At 31.8% G+C, this 18,143-nt stretch overlaps 1 protein-coding gene across 3 annotated transcripts in view; it reads left to right on the top strand.

The window, feature by feature from the left end:
* Window positions 1-18,143, top strand: part of LOC127734194 (b(0,+)-type amino acid transporter 1-like) — a 96,689-nt gene that overhangs the window by 23,320 nt on the left and 55,226 nt on the right. The window lies entirely within an intron of this gene.

The raw sequence follows: 18,143 nt of genomic DNA, 5'->3' as shown, positions 1-18,143 counted from the left end.
CATTTGCTTCTGGTATTAAAAAATCATTAGATAATTACATTATTTTCCCAAATTTTAACATTGAGATTATAATATTAAGTAAAAATGGGTGTCAACCCATTTCTCCCATCATACATTTAGTCCAAAATTTACGGCCCAGAACAATATAAGTATGAATTTTCCAGCTCAGTCTTATATTTCATGTATTTAGTCTAATTTTGACCCGATCAAATATTAAGAAGAAATTGCCTGCCAAGTGACAGTAATATATTTGCGAAGTTGATAAGAGAGCCCATTCCAGCGACACATCTGTATATACCTTAATACAGGAAGTGACACACTCCTTCCCAGGTGTGGTGACCAGTACAGTAGACATACATGTTTATTCGAGGTCACCTCTATATAAAACCGAGTCCCTGGTATATATGCCATATTAAACAAACAATGTATTTATCTATTTATTTTTCTTTTATTTATATGTATGTGCTGTACATAATTGATTTAAATTACTTAGGTATATACTCCATATAGAGGTGCTCTTACTTACAGGAGGCTTATGCACAGAAGAAGAAACCGAGCGCCATCTGTCGTCATAATGTTCGTTAGCATGATTATGGCACGCCTGAACAACTTTTATAGATAATCCTAGATTATCTCAGATAAACTAGGATCATCTCAGATAAATTATCTCACTATTTTACATTAAGCTCAGATAAACCGGGATTATCTCGATTTTTTTCAGATAATCCCGGTTTATCTCAGAATTTTAAGATAAAGCGGGATTTTCTCAGCTTAATGCATATTTGAGATAATTCATTATATTCCTCACAAAATTAGATAAATAATTAACTGGAGAAAATCCGGGATTATCTGAAAATTCTGAGATAATCCGGGATTATCTGAGAATTTTGAGAAAATCGATTAACTGAAAAAAAGTAGCCAATAGAAAGCCACGACACATTGGAGGAAAATTTCATGGTCATAAGGGATAAGATATAGATACAATGGTGCATCTATACAGATAGAGAAGAATGAAAGATTACGCTCTTACGGGAAACGTTTTAGAAGTTTTAAATTTCCAAATTTGATAAAAATAACAATTGATTTATTCAGGATGTACATGTATGACAAGTGTATCGATAATAATGAAGATCAGAGGGATCTAGAATTTAGAAGTTTGTCTTGAGAGGTTTTTTGAAGAGAATTTGAATGTTATATCCGTATTTGTCTTTATGAAGATAGTGAAATATGTTACATAAATCTGGCATTCGCACAATTAACTAGGACAAATAAGTAAAATGTTGAAATAAGTTAAGCAAAGTTGAAATACACCATTTCGAAGTTCTAATGAGTTTCCTTTTAGAAAGTTATAATCTTTAAAAAAAAAAATATCACGCGCCGTTTTTCTTTCCTTAATTTTCCCTATTAAAAGAGTAAAATATGGTGCAGGAATTTATCATCCATTTATTGCAAAGTGTTACATTTTAGTACTTACTTGGTAAGTTGTATAAAGTGTTTGTTGTCAATTAGATAATCTAATCATGATAATGACAAATGCCCAATACCTGAAATATTTATTACCTTACAACTAACAAACCCTGTTAAAACGGGGTTTTGATCCCTGAAGGACGCCACACTTTGCAATGAATTAGATCTATATTTGTTAACGTTTTCAAATTAAATAAACTGAATGGATTTCTTAAAATTCTCAAATGGCTTTAATATTATTACAAACAAAACGAAACTTTTATTTAACATTTTTTGCAACTTTTATTTTTATTTTTGTTCTAAGAAAACCTTTCTTGCTTGGTTAACTAGTATGTGTTGATTACCTTCACTAATTACTAAAGATCAGACGACCTAATTAAGGATTTGTATAGACCAATCGTGTTACGTATCTCCAGTACTTCTCCATGGATAAGAGCTAAAACTACCAAAAACAAGTTCACCAGAATTAATCGAAAACTTCCAGAAAAAGCTACTAATAAGCTTATACTCTCATTACCAACTTATGTAGCAGATGTTACTATCAACATCCTAAACGGAATACTACCAGTAGAAGCCCAACTACATATCCGAGTACTTGGACTATTGAACAACATCTGTAATCAGCCCGAAAAAAGCATAGATAAATTGCTAGCTGACGACAACTTAAACTGAAAAATAGCCAAAGTTCTAGTTGCGTGTCGCTATAAAACATATGCCCAAGAAGTACGATCTACAAAATGGTACATGGACAACACCGTCAAAAAAAAATTATGGACCTCCAACATCAAGAAAACAGTACAGAGCTTCTAGTCTTAGAGTAACTTCAGTAAAACGCAACACTGTATTTTAGCTTCGAAGGCCGTACGGTGACCTATAGTTGTTAGTTTAAACACATTTTATTGTTCAAAAATGACAAATGGATTAGACACAAGTTTTTCAGCTTAGTAACGTCTTCTCCTATTGTTGTCAATTTCTGTGTCATTTGGTCTCTTGTGGAGAGTTGTCTCATTGGCAATCATACCACATCTTCTTTTTAATTTCCAAAACGACGAGTGTAAAAAAAAAGCAAATATGCAAACATACAGCCTGATTTATATTTACAACAAAAACAAAATGAAATACAGGAACAAAGACTCAATTACACAATATGTCATGACGGAGGAAGGCACATGCATTTTTGGAAGGGGCTAAAAAAAGGTCTAGTGCCAAACCATACCTTAAACTGAAACTATACATATGGGATAAGACCGAAGTCAGAACTTATAGTAAAAATTTGTTGAAAAAGGTCCAGGGTACCGTTTCACAAAGCCTTCGTAAGTCTACGTGTCATTGTACGTTCATCGTAAATAAATCGTAGGTTTTACAGCCGTTTCACAAAGCCGTCGTAAGTTAAGATGAGCGTAAATAATACGTAAATCCTGGCGTAACTTACTACAGCTATACCCAGTCGTATCTCGATCGTAGTTTTTCCGCGAATATGAATTAAACCATATCTAAGATGGCTTTATTCTCGATCAAGATGCCGCAAATGTTAGAAGACGAAGAAGAATCTTCAATATTAGAACCACACTTTCTTCGTTTGATCATTTTTTAAATGAAATGGATATTATATCCAGATACAGACTGGATAGACACAGTATCAATGAAATAACATTGGCAATAGAACCAGATATAAAACATGATACAAATAGGTCCCATGCACTTACTCCTGAAACGCAGGTTTTGTTAGCTTTGCGCTACTCACTGGTTCTCCAGTAAAGCACCCATTTTATGACGCTGATTTGTCCCACCGTAACAAAGCAAAACTAACGACTTCGAGTTATAGACCCGTAGCTTGTTATACTTATATCTGAGATTTTTATATTTCTTTATTATCTATATTTTTAATTTTTATAAAGTTTAGTACATATTGCACAACGATAGCGATCGTACCGGCCGTCATAATGTTTTCTTCGTAAACCTGTAATTCCCGTTAACGGATAGAAGACCAAGCAAGACTAAATATTTAGCACAGTATAGAGTGTGATATGAGTTAAATTTGATTATAAGGTTACCATAAATAATTTTGTTTATAAGGTTACCATAAATAGTTTTGTTAAATCGTCATTTATTCCAAATCATATCAGTCTTGAACACTAAACAAAGTTGAAAACTGCAGAGATTTGTTAAGCATGTAATCTCCGTGGAATGGTATATCCTAAACAAACACCTATTTTGAAAATAAATTCTACATCCAACAGATCGATATCGGTGTCAACATTCAATTTTAATACATGTCTTCAGATTCGCGTATTATGTTTTATAAATGACGAAATCATCGAAATGTAATCTCCGTGGAATATAATCTCCGTTCACGTTTTTGTGAAGAGTGCTTTCTTTCACGTCCGCACTTCTATCGAGTATGGCATGCCAAATAAACATTTTAGATAATAATTACGGATGGCGAATATATAAATTACAGATCAATAACTTACATTGTAATTCAGACGACATAAGAAGACACCATGTGACAATTTTAATTAGTCAATTGTTTTAGTGTAACAGAGTTGCTTTTTTTCTTAGATCTACAAAAAAAAAAAACACAAAAAAAACCTTTTATATCAATATTAATGCAAGTAAATAATTTTAACCCGTTTTTCAATATTAAAGATCTGAAACTTTTATTATTAATATAAATTTGATACAGAATTTAATACGATTAAACAATTATGCAAGTAGTCATAAAAATTGCTCTGCCTAATGAGTTTAATAAATCATATTGCACAGGGAGAGAAGCTTTTAAATACTTTCTTTCATTAAAAATGAAATTACGACGTCGGCTGAGAGGGCATGGTATATATTGCCCGTTACATTTATTAACAACACCTTGTACAAATATTCTTTTCGAAAATAGAAGTTAAATAGAACAAACAAAACTATCCGTCACAATGATATATAAGGGTCTGGATTAGGGGGGAAAAAGGGGGTGGGTGGGTTTTACATTTCTGTATTCTGTAATTCTTTTGGCCATTTTTCTCTATTCTGTAAGAAATATGCTTATTCTGTAAATTCTTGTGTTCAGATCGTGCATATGAAAATTTCCTGTTGTATCATGATTTTGACATGATAGATCTTTTTGTCTGTATCAACGACATATGTATGACGACACTACCCCGTGACCCCTCACCCCTGAATCTGTCACTGTACTGCATAAATGATACCATTTATCAATTTTGATTTATATGATAAAAACAAAACACGGGGGAAAACTATTTTAATTTCTTTGTAATAATTTGGATATCTGGGATAATAAGCAGTAGATAAGATGACATTATGTATATTTGATCATACATGTATTTGGTTTGTAATATGAGGTACTTTTACTGCAATCTAATTAAAGTACCGGTAGTAAATCGTAAAAAGTAGATTTAAGAGAAATCTGAAATCTGATAGAATAAAAATTCGATCACCTGAACTAGATATTATCCTTGATAGCCCAACTGTCCAACGTTATCATTTGAAGTGAAAAATATTTGAATCTACATTTTAAATTGATACAAAAAATCAAAATTCTCTGCTCTATAGATTTTCATAAATGGAGTCTAAAATATATCCATAATAAATGCACCGTATCAAATGCATATATGAGAACAACTACTTAAAAACTGCTACGCGTCGCATACTATGTATACAGACATCCATAATAAATGCACCGTATCAAATGCATATATGAGAACAACTACTTATAAACTGCTACGCGTCGCATACTATGTATAGAGACATGCATCATAAATCTAAGTTAAAAGACAAATTTAAAAAAAGAAAGGAATTCTAAAAGCTTTCTTTGACAAATTTTATACTAACTTCATTTTAACAAGTTTAAATTACATTTTCTAAAATAGAACTAAGAACTGTTTGTAATGTTGTAAATTTAATTCGTTTGAAATTTTTATTCAAATACGCTGTTGAAGATAACTAAGCGCCAATAAAATACAATAATTTTGTATTTTATAAATTAGTGTCTTCGATAATGAAAAATTCGTCATCGAACAGTCTTATTATCATGTCGGTATTCGAAATGACTCGTTTCATTGTTATTACAAAAATAGGTCATAATAACATGACAGAGTTTTTTTGCTTCAGAATGTTCTAGATAAATATACAAAAAGCAAATTTTAGACAATGTACCCTCATAAGCCTGGAAGTGGCTGGTCACATATAGTTAACGGCGTTTTTCTCACAATGATGTTCTACCTCCATAAGCCTGGAAATGTCGTGGCGGGTCACATATAATTAATCCTTCTGACTTCATAAATTTTGTTAGAGAGTCGGCTGAATTAAGACGTTATATGATGAAAATCAATTAATTTCCTTCCGTGAAAATGCATCGCATGTACAATAGAAATGAATCGCCCCTACAGTGAAAATGAAAGTCTTGTATCATTATTCGACAGTAAACATGAATCGCATAACGAACACAGCATAGTGGAATTTAATTCAATATCAACAAGCTGAATAAAAAAAACCTGTTTTAAGTTATACAACATTAATAATTATGTTAAAAGGTACATTTTTCTGCAAATGAAACTTAACTGCTGCTTTTAAATCTCTTGCACGCTCTGTTCGTCAACTATTCTTAATATTTATCTATTTGTGTATCAATTTTACACCTGGATGGCTGTAGGCGCGATGAAAACCCGTCCGCATCTCATACCTAAATCATGAATTTATAAAAACAGTACACATTATATCTTATTTCTTATTCTATTCAAAAATCATGAATTTGTCTTCTGTTTATTTATCCTTCTACATTAGAAATTCATAACGGATACAGTGAAAATGGTATTTCAGGATTCACACATTATATACACTGGTTTTGTTTATTTTTATTGGACTTTCTTTTAATTCTTTTTCAACGACAACGCATGCAACTTCTTATTTCTTGTTTGAAAATTCTTCTCTTGGTCATAAATCTGCATGAAATATTTGCCACTGTACGTTCAGAAAACAGCAATCAATCAATCATATCTCCTCTAAAATTGCAGTACTATAATAACTTTAGACATAATCAAATAATTGTTAAAAATATCGTTTAATCCTTTGATCAGATATAAACACGTCTCGTCACTCTCCTATTATTTCAAATTTCCGATACAAAGAAAAAAAGTATTATTGAATATCAAAGGAAGTAACCCATCAAAGATACAAGGCTTGTGTTTCGTCTACAAATGAAAAACATACGAACACACCCACTCACCTGATTCGCTCGTTCTAACAAATATAAAAATTCAAAATATAAAAACAATTATATACAAAATAAAGATTAAGGTCACCCCGGATGCCGCACAAATGCCAAGGCAACGAACGACAAACCGGAAAGGACATACTTGGATTCCAAACCGATACCGCTAAATGCCCAGCTGTATTCCTGGAAGAGGAAAGGCGAAAATCCTACAATAAAGCATCTCGGAAAGAAACTACCGATCCATTAGGGGAACAACAGCTAAAACCCTCAGACATCAAATAGATTGGTCTGATAGTTTCCCACATGGAAACTACTAATGGATTCCATCTGACCACATGTCTCAAACCTGAAAATATCTGCAGAAAATTTCCTCAACAAAAAAATATAATCCAAAACATAAAAAATAAGATGTAAGGATAACAATATTTATCCATGAAACCAATTTGGCAAAACAATTTCAATGATGTTGAAGGATTCTCTCTGCAAACATTTTCACGTCCGCTCTCATCGGCATGCTCGACTCATCGATCTGTGAAAGAAGAGTGTGCCATATTCCAATTTAAATAAACTACGATTCACACCTCCTGTGTACAGCTAGAGTTCCGTTTTACGATACACTTACGATGATACACAGTGCGTAACTTGCGATCAACTTAGTAGTCCTTTACGATGCCTTTGTGAAACACACGAAACGGGAACGTAGAACCACACGTAAACGGATAGTAAAATGATAAGGTGATCGTAAGTTAAGAAGGCTTTGTGAAACGGTGGCCAGATCAACACAATACAGACAAAAAAAATATACCAATAAATAGGACACAAAAGAACGATCTGATAGTACTAGCATTTTATAACCTAGTTCAACATGTTCAAAGCCAGTAAACTTTGATAGATCATACAGAGTGGTGATATATATGCAGAGTGGTGGTAGATGTCCAGAATGGTGATATATAAACGAAGTGGTGATAGATATACAGAACGGTGATAGATATGCAGAGTGGTAGAAGATATACAGAGTGTTAATAGATATAAAGAGTGGTGGTAGATATACAGAGTGGTGATATATATACAGAGTGGTGATAGATATACATAGTGGATATAGATATGCAGAAAGGTGGTAGATATACAGAGTGGTGATAGATATACAGAGTGGTGATATCTATACAAAGTGGTGATAAATATACAAAATGATGATATATAAACGAAGTGGTGATAGATATACAGAATGGTGATAGATATACAGAGTGGTGATATATATACAGGGTGGTGGTAGATATACAGGATGGGGATAGATATACAGAGTTGTGATATATATACACAGTGGTGATAGATATACAGAGTGGTAATAGATATACAGAGTGGTGATAGATATACAGCGTGGGGGTAGATATACAGAGTGGTGGTAGATATACAGAGTGGTGATAGATATACAAAATGGTGATAGATATATAAAGTGGTGATAGATATGCAGAGTGGTGGTAGATATACAGAGTGGTGGTAGATATACAGAATAGTGAAAGATATACAGAGTGGTGATATATATACAGAGTAGTGAATGATATACAGAGTGGTGATATATATGCAGAGTAGTGGTAGATATACAGAATGGTGATAGATATACAGAGTGGTGATAGATATACAGAGTAGTGGTAGATATACAGAGTGGTGATAGATAACAAAGTGGTGATAGATATATAAAGTTGTGATAGATATGCAGAGTGCTGGTAGATATACAGAGTGGTGGTAGATATACAGAGGGGTGATACATATACAAAGTAGTGATATATATACAAAGTGGGGATAGATATACAGAGTGGAGATATATAACGTGGTGAGAGATATGCAGAGTGGTGGTAGATATACAGAGTGGTGGTAGATATAAAGTGTGATGGTAGATATACAGAGTGGTGATAGATATACAAAGTGGTGATATATATACAGAGTGGAGATAGATATGCAGAGTGGTGGTAGATATACAGAGTGGTGATAGATATACAGAGTGGTGATAGATATACAAAGTGGTGATATATATACAGAATGGTGATATATAAACGAAGTGGTGATAGATATACAGAATGTGATAGATATACAGAGTGGTAGTAGATATACAGAGTGTTGATAGATATACAGAGTGGTGGTAGATATACAGAGTGGTGATAGATATACAAAGTGGTGATAGATATACAGAGTGGTGATAGATATACAAAGTGAGGATAAATATACAAAGTGGTGATAGATATACAGAGTGGTGATAGATATACAGAGTGGTGGTAGATTAACAAAGTGGCGATATATATACAGAGTATTGATAGATATACAAACGAAGGATAGATATAGTGGAAATAGATATACAGAGTGGTGGTAGATATACAGAGTGATGAAAGATATATACAGATTGGTGATAGATATGCAGATTGGTGATAGATATGCAGAGTGGTGATAGATATACAGAGTGGTGATAGATATACGAGTGGTGATAGATATACAGAGTAGTGATAGATATACAGAGTGGTGATAGATATACAGAGTAGTAATAGTTATATTAGGAACTTGTTGAATGTCTTATAGTGATGGCAAATACATGTTGAATGTCCTATATCTAAAGCAGGTACTTATTGAATATCCTATCGGTATAGTAGGTACTTGTTGAATGTTCTATATAGTAGTATATAACAGGTACGGTTTGAATTCCTATTGTTATACTAGGAACTTGTTGAATGTCCTATAGTTATAGCAGTTCCTTGGTGAATGTCCCAAAGCTATAGCAGGTACTTATTGAATGTCCTATAGTCATAGATGGTACTCGAGTAATGAGTGGAGATAGATATGTGTGTAATGCAGAGTGGTGGTAGATATACAGAGTGGTGATAGATATACAGAGTGGTGATAGATATACAGAGTGTTGATAAATATACAAAGTGGTGATAGATATATATAAAGTGGTGATAGATATGAAGAGTGGTGGTAGATATACAGAGTGGTGATCGATATACAAAATGGTACTAGATATATAAAGATGTGATAGATATGCAGAGTGGTGGTAGATATACAAAGTGGTGATAGATATACAGAGTAGAGATAGATATGCAGAGTGGTGGTAGATGGACGAATATAGTTCCTTTTAATTAGAGTGTATTTTTTCTTATTTTTTTTTCTTTCCCTTCCTCACTCATTTCTTAGTTTTTTGTGGGTGGAAATAAAAGAAGAGAGGTGAAATAAACTTTTGGATGTTGTATTTTAACTGATTTTGATATGGAAAGAGTGATTAGGCCAGGTGCAAAAAGGTGATATTTACAGTTTTCGGAACATCTCTTGACTTGTCCATAGGGGTATGGATGTGTATTGGCTAAATTTGTAAGAGTCATTGGTTCAATCTTTCTGAATTTTGGATATATTTTTGGACTAGTACTATACATTACACACACAAAAGATTTGACAAAAATGCAAGGTGCAATTTTTTTAATGAAACAAAACGTTATAAAGAACTAATAGGGGAATTTAATTGTGGTCTGTGGCCTAAGAGGTGAATTCAGGAAATATTGAATTTGTACTTTGACAACTTCACTGAATGATCTATTGGTATTAATTTGTCAAACTACATGAGAATAAATGATTTCCACTTTTATTTGATAGAAATTTTGTAAAAAAGTGACATTTCAGCCTACATGCCCAAAATTGAACTTTTTCAGTTGTTTCAATATTTTTACAAAAGTAGCATGCTTACTTTCTCTCTGACAGATTTTTCTGGTTTTCTATTTGTGTTTGTGGTATCTAATGTAGATGTTTAACTCATTTTTGAACACTGAACACAAAAAAAAGTAGATAAAATCAGAATAAGAGTGCAAAATGTGCTGCTTTAATGGTCTTAGTCTAACGGTCAGTATGAAGCAAGTGAAAAATGAGGTTCTATGCACATACAAGTTGAATTCCTTTTAGCAGATTTCACTGAATCTGTATCAAAAGCACTTATTACTGGTTGTTTGACCTTGTCTGTTTCACAGACTACCTTTATTTTATTTTGTTTGATAGCTAGTGGTTAAAATATTGGCCTTTTGAGGCTGAAATTTCATGCCGGTTTTAAAAAGTAAAGTAAATAACTTTGCTTCAAATCATACTGTCTACATATATAGTTGAAAGTGACAGTCATGTTACATCCAGGCTCCATGTTTTATCATATCTAAACAAAGATTTGAGCAAAAAGAAGCATATCTCTATCTACCATATCATTTATATGCTTTTTAATATGCAAATGTGGGGAACGACCTAAATTGACAACCTGTTTTTTTAAGCTTGACATTGCTGAAGACAATTTTATTCACATGTGTTATGCTATTTGAAACTTATATTTCCATTAAAAGTACATTTATAACATGTAAAAGGTTTTTTTATACCTTAACAACTTCAGAAAATTGTGGTAAGTGAAAAATATTACATTTCATATAAGGCCTCACATCATTTGAAAACCTCTATTTTTTGGCACAGGCTCATATAAAATTTACTTCTGGCCATTTTTTATAAGTCTGAAACATGAAGTATGCTATCTGTTGCTTTTAATAGGTGATAACTTATACATAGAAACATTAAAAAATGTAAGTTTTGGTATATTTTGGTTTTTAGAAGCCCAAATTTGATAGTTGAAATTGTTCTAATTCAACGCCACAATTCAGCACCCAAAGTTCAGATATAAAAAATGCCACATTTTTTATAATTGGTATCATATGGCTTTGAAACTTTGTAAACTGTTTTGTTTTATAATACACTAAGCTTAAATCATGCCAAGTTTTATTAGAATTGGTCAAGTTTTAGACCCCTAATAGGCCCAAGACCACAATTAATGATCCCGCTTTTCGTTGTCCACGAATATAGTTCCTTTTAATTAGAGTGTATTTTTTCTTATTTTTTTTTCTTTCCCTTCCTCACTCATTTCTTAGTTTTTTGTGGGTGGAAATAAAAGAAGAGAGGTGAAATAAACTTTTGGATGTTGTATTTTAACTGATTTTGATATGGAAAGAGTGATTAGGCCAGGTGCAAAAAGGTGATATTTACAGTTTTCGGAACATCTCTTGACTTGTCCATAGGGGTATGGATGTGTATTGGCTAAATTTGTAAGAGTCATTGGTTCAATCTTTCTGAATTTTGGATATATTTTTGGACTAGTACTATACATTACACACACAAAAGATTTGACAAAAATGCAAGGTGCAATTTTTTTAATGAAACAAAACGTTATAAAGAACTAATAGGGGAATTTAATTGTGGTCTGTGGCCTAAGAGGTGAATTCAGGAAATATTGAATTTGTACTTTGACAACTTCACTGAATGATCTATTGTTATTAATTTGTCAAACTACATGAGAATAAATGATTTCCACTTTTATTTGATAGAAATTTTGTAAAAAAGTGACATTTCAGCCTACATGCCCAAAATTGAACTTTTTCAGTTGTTTCAATATTTTTACAAAAGTAGCATGCTTACTTTCTCTCTGACAGATTTTTCTGGTTTTCTATTTGTGTTTGTGGTATCTAATGTAGATGTTTAACTCATTTTTGAACACTGAACACAAAAAAAAGTAGATAAAATCAGAATAAGAGTGCAAAATGTGCTGCTTTAATGGTCTTAGTCTAACGGTCAGTATGAAGCAAGTGAAAAATGAGGTTCTATGCACATACAAGTTGAATTCCTTTTAGCAGATTTCACTGAATCTGTATCAAAAGCACTTATTACTGGTTGTTTGACCTTGTCTGTTTCACAGACTACCTTTATTTTATTTTGTTTGATAGCTAGTGGTTAAAATATTGGCCTTTTGAGGCTGAAATTTCATGCCGGTTTTAAAAAGTAAAGTAAATAACTTTGCTTCAAATCATACTGTCTACATATATAGTTGAAAGTGACAGTCATGTTACATCCAGGCTCCATGTTTTATCATATCTAAACAAAGATTTGAGCAAAAAGAAGCATATCTCTATCTACCATATCATTTATATGCTTTTTAATATGCAAATGTGGGGAACGACCTAAATTGACAACCTGTTTTTTTAAGCTTGACATTGCTGAAGACAATTTTATTCACATGTGTTATGCTATTTGAAACTTATATTTCCATTAAAAGTACATTTATAACATGTAAAAGGTTTTTTTATACCTTAACAACTTCAGAAAATTGTGGTAAGTGAAAAATATTACATTTCATATAAGGCCTCACATCATTTGAAAACCTCTATTTTTTGGCACAGGCTCATATAAAATTTACTTCTGGCCATTTTTTATAAGTCTGAAACATGAAGTATGCTATCTGTTGCTTTTAATAGGTGATAACTTATACATAGAAACATTAAAAAATGTAAGTTTTGGTATATTTTGGTTTTTAGAAGCCCAAATTTGATAGTTGAAATTGTTCTAATTCAACGCCACAATTCAGCACCCAAAGTTCAGATATAAAAAATGCCACATTTTTTATAATTGGTATCATATGGCTTTGAAACTTTGTAAACTGTTTTGTTTTATAATACACTAAGCTTAAATCATGCCAAGTTTTATTAGAATTGGTCAAGTTTTAGACCCCTAATAGGCCCAAGACCACAATTAATGATCCCGCTTTTCGTTGTCCACGAATATAGTTCCTTTTAATTAGAGTGTATTTTTTCTTATTTTTTTTTCTTTCCCTTCCTCACTCATTTCTTAGTTTTTTGTGGGTGGAAATAAAAGAAGAGAGGTGAAATAAACTTTTGGATGTTGTATTTTAACTGATTTTGATATGGAAAGAGTGATTAGGCCAGGTGCAAAAAGGTGATATTTACAGTTTTCGGAACATCTCTTGACTTGTCCATAGGGGTATGGATGTGTATTGGCTAAATTTGTAAGAGTCATTGGTTCAATCTTTCTGAATTTTGGATATATTTTTGGACTAGTACTATACATTACACACACAAAAGATTTGACAAAAATGCAAGGTGCAATTTTTTTAATGAAACAAAACGTTATAAAGAACTAATAGGGGAATTTAATTGTGGTCTGTGGCCTAAGAGGTGAATTCAGGAAATATTGAATTTGTACTTTGACAACTTCACTGAATGATCTATTGGTATTAATTTGTCAAACTACATGAGAATAAATGATTTCCACTTTTATTTGATAGAAATTTTGTAAAAAAGTGACATTTCAGCCTACATGCCCAAAATTGAACTTTTTCAGTTGTTTCAATATTTTTACAAAAGTAGCATGCTTACTTTCTCTCTGACAGATTTTTCTGGTTTTCTATTTGTGTTTGTGGTATCTAATGTAGATGTTTAACTCATTTTTGAACACTGAACACAAAAAAAAGTAGATAAAATCAGAATAAGAGTGCAAAATGTGCTGCTTTAATGGTCTTAGTCTAACGGTCAGTATGAAGCAAGTGAAAAATGAGGTTCTATGCACATACAAGTTGAATTCCTTTTAGCAGATTTCACTGAATCTGTATCAAAAGCACTTATTACTGGTTGTTTGACCTTGTCTGTTTCACAGACTACCTTTATTTTATTTTGTTTGATAGCTAGTGGTTAAAATATTGGCCTTTTGAGGCTGAAATTTCATGCCGGTTTTAAAAAGTAAAGTAAATAACTTTGCTTCAAATCATACTGTCTACATATATAGTTGAAAGTGACAGTCATGTTACATCCAGGCTCCATGTTTTATCATATCTAAACAAAGATTTGAGCAAAAAGAAGCATATCTCTATCTACCATATCATTTATATGCTTTTTAATATGCAAATGTGGGGAACGACCTAAATTGACAACCTGTTTTTTTAAGCTTGACATTGCTGAAGACAATTTTATTCACATGTGTTATGCTATTTGAAACTTATATTTCCATTAAAAGTACATTTATAACATGTAAAAGGTTTTTTTATACCTTAACAACTTCAGAAAATTGTGGTAAGTGAAAAATATTACATTTCATATAAGGCCTCACATCATTTGAAAACCTCTATTTTTTGGCACAGGCTCATATAAAATTTACTTCTGGCCATTTTTTATAAGTCTGAAACATGAAGTATGCTATCTGTTGCTTTTAATAGGTGATAACTTATACATAGAAACATTAAAAAATGTAAGTTTTGGTATATTTTGGTTTTTAGAAGCCCAAATTTGATAGTTGAAATTGTTCTAATTCAACGCCACAATTCAGCACCCAAAGTTCAGATATAAAAAATGCCACATTTTTTATAATTGGTATCATATGGCTTTGAAACTTTGTAAACTGTTTTGTTTTATAATACACTAAGCTTAAATCATGCCAAGTTTTATTAGAATTGGTCAAGTTTTAGACCCCTAATAGGCCCAAGACCACAATTAATGATCCCGCTTTTCGTTGTCCACGAATATAGTTCCTTTTAATTAGAGTGTATTTTTTCTTATTTTTTTTTCTTTCCCTTCCTCACTCATTTCTTAGTTTTTTGTGGGTGGAAATAAAAGAAGAGAGGTGAAATAAACTTTTGGATGTTGTATTTTAACTGATTTTGATATGGAAAGAGTGATTAGGCCAGGTGCAAAAAGGTGATATTTACAGTTTTCGGAACATCTCTTGACTTGTCCATAGGGGTATGGATGTGTATTGGCTAAATTTGTAAGAGTCATTGGTTCAATCTTTCTGAATTTTGGATATATTTTTGGACTAGTACTATACATTACACACACAAAAGATTTGACAAAAATGCAAGGTGCAATTTTTTAAATGAAACAAAACGTTATAAAGAACTAATAGGGGAATTTAATTGTGGTCTGTGGCCTAAGAGGTGAATTCAGGAAATATTGAATTTGTACTTTGACAACTTCACTGAATGATCTATTGGTATTAATTTGTCAAACTACATGAGAATAAATGATTTCCACTTTTATTTGATAGAAATTTTGTAAAAAAGTGACATTTCAGCCTACATGCCCAAAATTGAACTTTTTCAGTTGTTTCAATATTTTTACAAAAGTAGCATGCTTACTTTCTCTCTGACAGATTTTTCTGGTTTTCTATTTGTGTTTGTGGTATCTAATGTAGATGTTTAACTCATTTTTGAACACTGAACACAAAAAAAAGTAGATAAAATCAGAATAAGAGTGCAAAATGTGCTGCTTTAATGGTCTTAGTCTAACGGTCAGTATGAAGCAAGTGAAAAATGAGGTTCTATGCACATACAAGTTGAATTCCTTTTAGCAGATTTCACTGAATCTGTATCAAAAGCACTTATTACTGGTTGTTTGACCTTGTCTGTTTCACAGACTACCTTTATTTTATTTTGTTTGATAGCTAGTGGTTAAAATATTGGCCTTTTGAGGCTGAAATTTCATGCCGGTTTTAAAAAGTAAAGTAAATAACTTTGCTTCAAATCATACTGTCTACATATATAGTTGAAAGTGACAGTCATGTTACATCCAGGCTCCATGTTTTATCATATCTAAACAAAGATTTGAGCAAAAAGAAGCATATCTCTATCTACCATATCATTTATATGCTTTTTAATATGCAAATGTGGGGAACGACCTAAATTGACAACCTGTTTTTTTAAGCTTGACATTGCTGAAGACAATTTTATTCACATGTGTTATGCTATTTGAAACTTATATTTCCATTAAAAGTACATTTATAACATGTAAAAGGTTTTTTTATACCTTAACAACTTCAGAAAATTGTGGTAAGTGAAAAATATTACATTTCATATAAGGCCTCACATCATTTGAAAACCTCTATTTTTTGGCACAGGCTCATATAAAATTTACTTCTGGCCATTTTTTATAAGTCTGAAACATGAAGTATGCTATCTGTTGCTTTTAATAGGTGATAACTTATACATAGAAACATTAAAAAATGTAAGTTTTGGTATATTTTGGTTTTTAGAAGCCCAAATTTGATAGTTGAAATTGTTCTAATTCAACGCCACAATTCAGCACCCAAAGTTCAGATATAAAAAATGCCACATTTTTTATAATTGGTATCATATGGCTTTGAAACTTTGTAAACTGTTTTGTTTTATAATACACTAAGCTTAAATCATGCCAAGTTTTATTAGAATTGGTCAAGTTTTAGACCCCTAATAGGCCCAAGACCACAATTAATGATCCCGCTTTTCGTTGTCCACGAATATAGTTCCTTTTAATTAGAGTGTATTTTTTCTTATTTTTTTTTCTTTCCCTTCCTCACTCATTTCTTAGTTTTTTGTGGGTGGAAATAAAAGAAGAGAGGTGAAATAAACTTTTGGATGTTGTATTTTAACTGATTTTGATATGGAAAGAGTGATTAGGCCAGGTGCAAAAAGGTGATATTTACAGTTTTCGGAACATCTCTTGACTTGTCCATAGGGGTATGGATGTGTATTGGCTAAATTTGTAAGAGTCATTGGTTCAATCTTTCTGAATTTTGGATATATTTTTGGACTAGTACTATACATTACACACACAAAAGATTTGACAAAAATGCAAGGTGCAATTTTTTTAATGAAACAAAACGTTATAAAGAACTAATAGGGGAATTTAATTGTGGTCTGTGGCCTAAGAGGTGAATTCAGGAAATATTGAATTTGTACTTTGACAACTTCACTGAATGATCTATTGGTATTAATTTGTCAAACTACATGAGAATAAATGATTTCCACTTTTATTTGATAGAAATTTTGTAAAAAAGTGACATTTCAGCCTACATGCCCAAAATTGAACTTTTTCAGTTGTTTCAATATTTTTACAAAAGTAGCATGCTTACTTTCTCTCTGACAGATTTTTCTGGTTTTCTATTTGTGTTTGTGGTATCTAATGTAGATGTTTAACTCATTTTTGAACACTGAACACAAAAAAAAGTAGATAAAATCAGAATAAGAGTGCAAAATGTGCTGCTTTAATGGTCTTAGTCTAACGGTCAGTATGAAGCAAGTGAAAAATGAGGTTCTATGCACATACAAGTTGAATTCCTTTTAGCAGATTTCACTGAATCTGTATCAAAAGCACTTATTACTGGTTGTTTGACCTTGTCTGTTTCACAGACTACCTTTATTTTATTTTGTTTGATAGCTAGTGGTTAAAATATTGGCCTTTTGAGGCTGAAATTTCATGCCGGTTTTAAAAAGTAAAGTAAATAACTTTGCTTCAAATCATACTGTCTACATATATAGTTGAAAGTGACAGTCATGTTACATCCAGGCTCCATGTTTTATCATATCTAAACAAAGATTTGAGCAAAAAGAAGCATATCTCTATCTACCATATCATTTATATGCTTTTTAATATGCAAATGTGGGGAACGACCTAAATTGACAACCTGTTTTTTTAAGCTTGACATTGCTGAAGACAATTTTATTCACATGTGTTATGCTATTTGAAACTTATATTTCCATTAAAAGTACATTTATAACATGTAAAAGGTTTTTTTATACCTTAACAACTTCAGAAAATTGTGGTAAGTGAAAAATATTACATTTCATATAAGGCCT

Source organism: Mytilus californianus, unplaced genomic scaffold, assembly GCF_021869535.1.
Source record: "Mytilus californianus isolate M0D057914Y unplaced genomic scaffold, xbMytCali1.0.p SCAF_3, whole genome shotgun sequence".
Lineage (NCBI taxonomy): Eukaryota > Metazoa > Mollusca > Bivalvia > Mytilida > Mytilidae > Mytilus > Mytilus californianus.
Note: the sequence above shows the minus strand (reverse complement) of the source record. Positions and strands in the feature narration are given on the sequence as shown.